The sequence below is a fragment of the Pocillopora verrucosa genome, chromosome 1 (genome assembly GCF_036669915.1).
Source record: "Pocillopora verrucosa isolate sample1 chromosome 1, ASM3666991v2, whole genome shotgun sequence".
NCBI lineage: Eukaryota > Metazoa > Cnidaria > Anthozoa > Scleractinia > Pocilloporidae > Pocillopora > Pocillopora verrucosa.
Window position 1 is genome coordinate 3,295,301 of NC_089312.1, and position 7,500 is coordinate 3,302,800.

The following is a 7,500-nucleotide window of genomic DNA, read 5'->3' on the forward strand; positions in this document are numbered from 1 at the left end:
ACGCCGTTAGTTAACGACTTAAAATCTTGCATATGTACGCGGACGCAGATAGTGGCGTAGAATTGTACAGTCTAGAGACTGTGTTAGTCACATATTACGCCTTTATCTAACTACCGACCTTTGCCTTCTCTCTTTTTGTCTAACTGCCACTGGAAAATGGAAAAACTTGACCGGGTCGCCGTTAGCGTTTCTTACCTAAGGGTTGAGGTATCGTGAATCGTTTATGCAGGTGCCATAAGCACGTCTCTTTGTCGTAACCATTATGTTTAGGTATATACTTACTGAACAACTGCAATCGTACACGTTCATAGAGTTGAAATCGGTGTTACTTTTGGTAATCAAGGCTTCCTCACGTTCTACAGCGATTCGTGGGCACTAATCTCCTGTCAGACGGGGATTTATTCGACAATCTACGCACTTAACACCCCGAAAATACCTGATCAGATGCATCACTGTACGCAGAACTAGTTCGATTATTCCGGGCCGCAACGCTTCCTGTAACATTCTTCGCATCAGCTTCAACGGCTGCGAAATGACAACTTGCTTGACTCACGATCATATAAATGATAAAAGAAAGATATCAATTTCGAGCCAAGAAACGTTTCTTGAAAGTGGGCAGTTCTTTAAGAAAAATTTCCAAAGCCGAAATTTGGACACATGTGGTGCGAGCTCGACTCAATGTCCGAACTTTCGGGGTTTCTTTACATCAAAAGTCACGTGACACTACACGTGAAATCTAAAGCCCAAGAGGTGAATTTGTCAGGCTATCAAAAATCCAGGCAGAGGCGGAGTTTTCTATACTAATGTACGTCTGAACACTTTGTTCGCTTCCCGCCGTTTGGCGGGACGCGTAATTAGGCACACGGTGGTAAAGGGCCCTTCCGCACAAGCTACCAGACGCTGAAAAAACTTGTTTCTCGTCACCCAAAACCACATCAAAATTTGTCCTTGCTAAATTTCAAGTGTGCTGCACGTATTATCTCCCCTGGGGGACACATTTACATAAGAGGGCGGGTGCGCGCCGGGAATTTCGAAAACGACCCCTATAAAATTAGAAAAGGTACCTGAGTCTTATCTGTGTGGGAGTGGCAACAACTGATGTCAACCCCTAAAGAGTACCAGTTCAAAAGCAAAAAATTGAAAAATCCCAAAAATGAAAAATTCCTTGATCGATGTGCTCTAGAGGCTCAAGTTAGATCATTAAAATCGTCCTAGTAATGCTTATTTCAGATGTTTCATTGAGCGAAAAACACCCTAAAACGTACCAGCTAGGTCTCTGGTTTCTTTGACTCCCAAAAGGTACGTGTTGCAATACGCTATTGCATATTCAATTAGCCGACGATTGTTTAGATTGTTTGTTGTATATTTCTGTGTTCACAGGCCTCAAGTTCACCGTGAAAGTTCTCGCGAAAGGACCAATCTTGGATTGGACAAACGACGGAAAACTTCACGAACGTTTCCTAGAATGGAAAAAGAAGGTAACGATTTTATGCAGAGGCCTTGTAATGACCAAGGCAGACCCGAAATTTGTTTGTCTACGCATTTATGCTATGCAACAACTTCATCCGATGATCGCAAGAAATGGGAGATACATCTCGGAAAGGTGGAGGAGCAATGCAAACCCAGAGGGAGCAAACTAGTCGCGGCTACACAGTACAAAGTGCTCACTCAAGGTGATATGGAATTACCAGAGTACATCGAAAAGTGCAGGTAAATCGCTGATGTATGTGGATGGCCAGAAGACGCGAAGGACATGACATGGAAGGAACGCTGTTCTCCTCGGTCTAAAGAATCCAAAAGTTTATCAAAATTGTTTGGAGGAACACCAGGACTCCCTTACAACAGCGATTGTCAAAGACCAATTATGCAGACTCTCAGTACAGCAACCGCAGCAGCAACTGCAATACAACAAGGATCAACACAGATTCACAAAGTGCAAACAAAGCATCAAAAAGGCGGGAAATCAACGGAGTGGTCAAATCGAGTCAAGACGTCTATAGATAAAGAGCGTGGTGAGACAAAAAGACAAAGTTGTTTTTCTTGTGGAGCAAAGCCTGCTCACCCCAGATCGCAGTGTCCGGCCAAGGATGTTACTTGTCACAAGTGTGGAAAGAAAGAACATTACAAAAAGTGCTACAAGAGCAAAACAGGTAAACAAGGTACAACTGGTGAACCTAGGCAGGTTCAATTACACGGTTTACAAGCAACGCTGACAGGAGCCAGTGCTAATCAGACTTCAGTTCATGATCCTGCACAGGATTACCACATGATGTTCGGTCCACATGTACCACAGGACAACCAACACACACAATGTTTCATCATATTCAGACTTTTCATGTGAAGAGTATCAATGATACTTCAAGCAAGCACATCAAGCCTCTTTGGTTAAGTACAGCAAATGGAGGACCCATGTATGAGGTTGAATGCGAGATCGATACAGGCGCAGGATGTAACGTGATGCCTTTGTATCTACACAAATCCTTATTTGGAGACTGGAGTCTTATTCCTACCTCTGTGCAGATATTCGAATATGGAGAATCCCCTGTAGCAAACCTAGGAGCGTGCACTATTGCGCTTCATACTGTTGATAGACAACAGCCACAGATGGCGACTTGTCAGGTGACTGATACTCGAGGGTATTTCATCCTAGGCAGAGAAACAGCCCAGCAAGTAGGCTACATTGCCTTTCTAGAGGTAACCCCGCCCTCCTAAACCAGTACGCCGCAAATCCATACAAGTGTTAACGCTCTGCGACCATATTCCAGTAAGGTTAACAAGCCTACATGTGAAGTGTTGGATGATGCTGTCATCTTAAGAGCGCTTGTCTGTAAAAATCAGACAAATTCTAAATTTCGCGACAAGGGTGAAAAATTCGATTTCTTTCTTATTTTAATAATAGATAGGCTAGACTATAACTAAAATCACTGGATACGTTTTTTGGCAAAACATCTTTTTTTCAGAGAAAAATGCAAATAACAAAATTCCGTTAAAATCGTCATTTTAGCAGCAAATTATTGCACAAGTTTGAGGGCTTCGTGTTCAAAAACGAATCACTATCTCGTCTTTTTAACACTCAAATCTTCTTTTTTAACCTCATAAGACCTCACAAAACGATTTTTGTAAACACTGCGTTCCTCTTTGCGTGTAAAATAATTTAAATTCGAAAGCATACATTTCTCTTCAGTAAAAGTACTTTGTGAGTAAAGTTAATTTTCAGCATGTGCTAAACCTTCAAATGGATTAAGCTTTTGGCGGTAGCATTGCGAAAAGATTTTCTCAATATTACTATAAAAATTTCTTCGGGCAAATGATTGAGAGCGATACAAAAGCTTTTCAAAGTCCGTTAAAATGCAGTTATTTGACCTTTCGCGGTCAACATTCCAGTCGCGAGTCACACACATATTTTAATATGTTTCAACCCATATGAGGCCGGAAAATGTACATGGGTACACATTTCCAAATGTTCTAACCTCATTTGCCGTAGAAGAAAAATCCAAAGACCATTTTACTATGGTTATCTAGTCGCTCGTCGTATTTATAACGTCCAATGAAACTGCCTGTCAATCTGCGAACTGTCACCAACCTTCGTTGTAAAACGTTTGACATCTTTCTGCACTGTGGCATCTTATCCAACGGTTCAGTTGACTGTGAGTGTTGTTTGGTTTGTGGTGCAGTAGATCTGATCGATGCTTTTAAAAGTGGCACTACACATGTTGCAGTCAACGTAGTGTTGTATACGGAGAGTCGTCACGCCATGCAAATAATACAATGGAAAGTTATTTTTTAGGGGGTAGGGGAAGGGAAGAGTAAAAAGACGTCACTCTGCCGCTCAGATTTTTTGCTCTTGTGAACATCGAAATCTCTTACGTGTAAGTCGCGGAGATCGGGCCTTTGGCTAATACTCGTTAAAAAGCTAAATTTAGTACCTGCTAAAAGCAGTAAACCTAAGTTAACAAAACCTGGTTTATGGTAATTACACGATGCCTATTGTTTGCTTACAGGCGGGGCTTCGGACTTTGTTTTTCACGAACACACTAACTTACACGGTCAAACATTGTTACATAAGAAATGGAAGGTTGTTGTTCGTTCAAGTCGCTAATCGGCGGAGTTTGTTGTTACAACACTAGAGATCGAAAGCGTGAAACGGAAATTGTTCCTTTACTTTCATGCATCAAGAATATCGCAAGTCGTATATAAGTCGGCTTTCAGATTTACCGGTCCTGAAGATGAGATCGACCTAATTTTGTGCCGAGCGCACATATGTCGGCCCCTCTGTAGTTTAAGGTTTTAAATGGTAGTTGGGTCTGTTAACAGTGGTTAATAGTACCACTCCCTTTGGCAAGCCCCACCCATTGGCCACCGAACATATCACCCCTGCCTCACATAAGCCACACATCCCCACCGCTGCGTTTTGTAGCATGGTGCAGTAAAAATGAACAAAAGGTTCTCTTTCATGCTATTTGGGGTATTCCTTGCAATTTTAGTGGAAAGAAAAACACCCCTAACGAGTACGAAAGGCACAGAGCGCCAAAAAAGCAAGAAGATGCCACATTGAAGAAAGATATCAAACGTTTGACAACAAGATGGTGTTCGACAGGGTTGGTGGTTTCATCGGACGTTATCGTTTATACAGACCTAAATACGACGAACGACAAGAGAATCACACTAGAATGGTCTCTGGATCGGTCTCCTGCGGTAAATGAGGTTAGAGCATTTTGAAATATGCTTCTATGTACATATTTCGGCCTCATATTGCTTGAAACATATTAAAATATGTGTGACTCGCGACTAAAACTAGGTCAAATAACTGCATTTTAACGGACTTTGAAAAGCTTTTGTATCGCTCTCAATCATTTGCCCAAACGAATTTTTACAGTTATATTGAGAACATCTTTTCGAAATTCAACCACCAAAAGCTTAATCCATTTGAAGGTTTAGCACATGGTGAAAATTAATTTTAGTCACGAAGTATTTTTACTGAAGAGAAATGCATGCTTTCGAAATTAAATTATTTTAAGCGCAAAGAAGAGCGCAATGATTACAAAAATCATTTTGTGAGGTCTTATGAGATCGAAAAAGAAGATTTGAGTGTTTAAAAGACGAGATAGTGATTCGTTTTTGCACGCGAAGCCCTCAAATTCGTGCAATAATTTGCTGCTAAAAATGACGATTTTAACGGAATTCCGTTATTTGTATTTTTTTTTCTGAAATAAAAAGATATTTCGCCAAAAAAAGTATCCAGTGATTTTAGTTATAGTCTAGCCTATCTAACATTAAAATAAGAAAGAAATCGAATTTTCCACCCTTACCGCGTAATGTTTAATTTTTACAGACGAGCGCTCTTAAATGGAAAGGGGCACTGTCTACCCTTAACAAAGGAGTACGTGTTATTAAGGTATAGGAAAACTACCAGGGGGCAAGTATCACATCCAGCTCAAGCCAGATGCACAATCTGTACAACATCCACCACGAGCAGAACCTGAGAAGAAAAAAGCAGCATAAAAAGAGGAGCTTGAAAGATTGTGCAGTTCGGGAATCATCGAACCAGTTCAGGGACACACAGACTGGATCAATAGCGTCGTTCCTGTCTCTAAGCCTGATGGATCAATTCGACTATGCCTAGATCCAAAGGACCTTAACAAGAGCATCAAAATAGAACCAGTACTACACGAAGACTATCGATGAAGTTAGTGTCGAACTCCACGGAGGAAAATATTTTACGCTTGTTGATGCCAAGTCGGGCTATTGGTTGGTAGAATTGGACAGTGAAAGTTCATTTTTAACCACTTTCAACTTACCATGGGGGAAATACAAGTGGCTCCGACTTCCCTTTGGTCGTAAAGTCAGCGCAGACGTATTTCAGGAGAGGTTGAATGCAGTCCTTAAAGAAGTGAAAGAAATCACGGAATGTATTGACGACATCCTCGCGAGAGGTGTAGATTCCAAGGATCATGACGTAAATCTACTCCAGTTACTCGAAACGGCACGAATGAACGGAATTAAGATAGGATGTCAGCATCCATTGAACAAATTTGAAATATTGTGGCAAGTTGCCCAAAATTCGTTTTCTCTCATACTTTCATATTTTGTAGCCCAATATGTTCTCATAATTTTGGAATGGTTTTTTTGTGAAAATATATTTTAGTCTTCGAGAAATGATATTTTTCGTTCGATTGCTCAAATATACAAATTTCACCCTGAATATTACCAGAGTTGTGTGACCTCATGTAACGAATTTACTCGACCTCCGGTATTTCTGTCGGCATTATCCTTTGTTTTATCATCTAAACTTAATCCCCTGTCATTATTGAAGCTGGCAAAGAAATATTTATTTTTTGGTGAATATTATTGTCCGACATTCTTTCTCTAAGTCGAAAAGTAGCATCAAAGCAAAGACAGTTTTAACAATGACCGATATGGCAGAATCTACTGAGCTTCTAGCTTTTAAAAGACAAAAGGGTGGTTATAAAGTTACTGTAAAAATTTCCTTGTGTATTTGTGTTGTTCTATCGTGAGACGAACTCAAAGTCCGGCAAAATTTACTTGCTAGCGACTATGAAATATGCGTGGTGTGCCTACTTGTCGCTACTGTTTTTTTCTTTTCAAAGAGGCTTCAGAATTATTTTCATGTCAAATTTGCAGTAAACTGCTTGCGTTCCATCCTTTGTTTTCAAGGTGTCTGACCAGGTATGACTGAAAATGGCACCTCGCTTTGATAGGAATCCTTTTGTTGTTGCTTCTCACTTCCTGAAAGTATCACTTGAAATTCGCTCGGTAATATATTTAAAAAAAAACAACAACAACGCGAGTAATACATATATATCCAAATTCTTTCATCACATAAAAAGTTGTCGGACCTGATAGCATACTAGGGACACACCATTAGACTTTTGGTGCGGGGGGGCAGGGGGTAGGGGGTGTTGGGGTGTTGGGCAATAACCCCCGAAAAAATCGAGCACAGGCTTAATGGAAGAAAACACATAGTGCAATTGGCAAAAGACCCCCCCCCCCCCCATCAAAAATCTAATGGTCCGTCCCTAAGGTACCTTTTACATTATTCCAAAATGGGTTTCGTTCCGGAACGAAATGAATTTCATACCGCGTTTACGTGCAAGATAATTTAGCTTGTAAAACTTGTATTTACGTCCTTTTTCTATGCTTCCCTCGCTCCTAAAGAGGATTCATGCAGATATGAGTGTCGTACCGCGTTTACTTTATACAGGTACAAAAGGTCGTCCAGAATAAGTGTTTCGTTCTGGAATGAAAACCTGAATAAACTCATTCAGAAATGACTCGTTTCGAATAATTTTACTCTGGTATCATGTAGCAACCGGTATGAACTCGTTCTTGAGCAAAACTCATTCTGATATCATGTAAAAGGCCCCTAAAAGTTTTTATTCTTAGAGCATCACGCTTTGCTCTCCTGTCTTAATACTATAAATTTCAATAGCGTCGAAGCAACAACCCACTTTTAACTGCTTCTATGCCACTGAAACAACG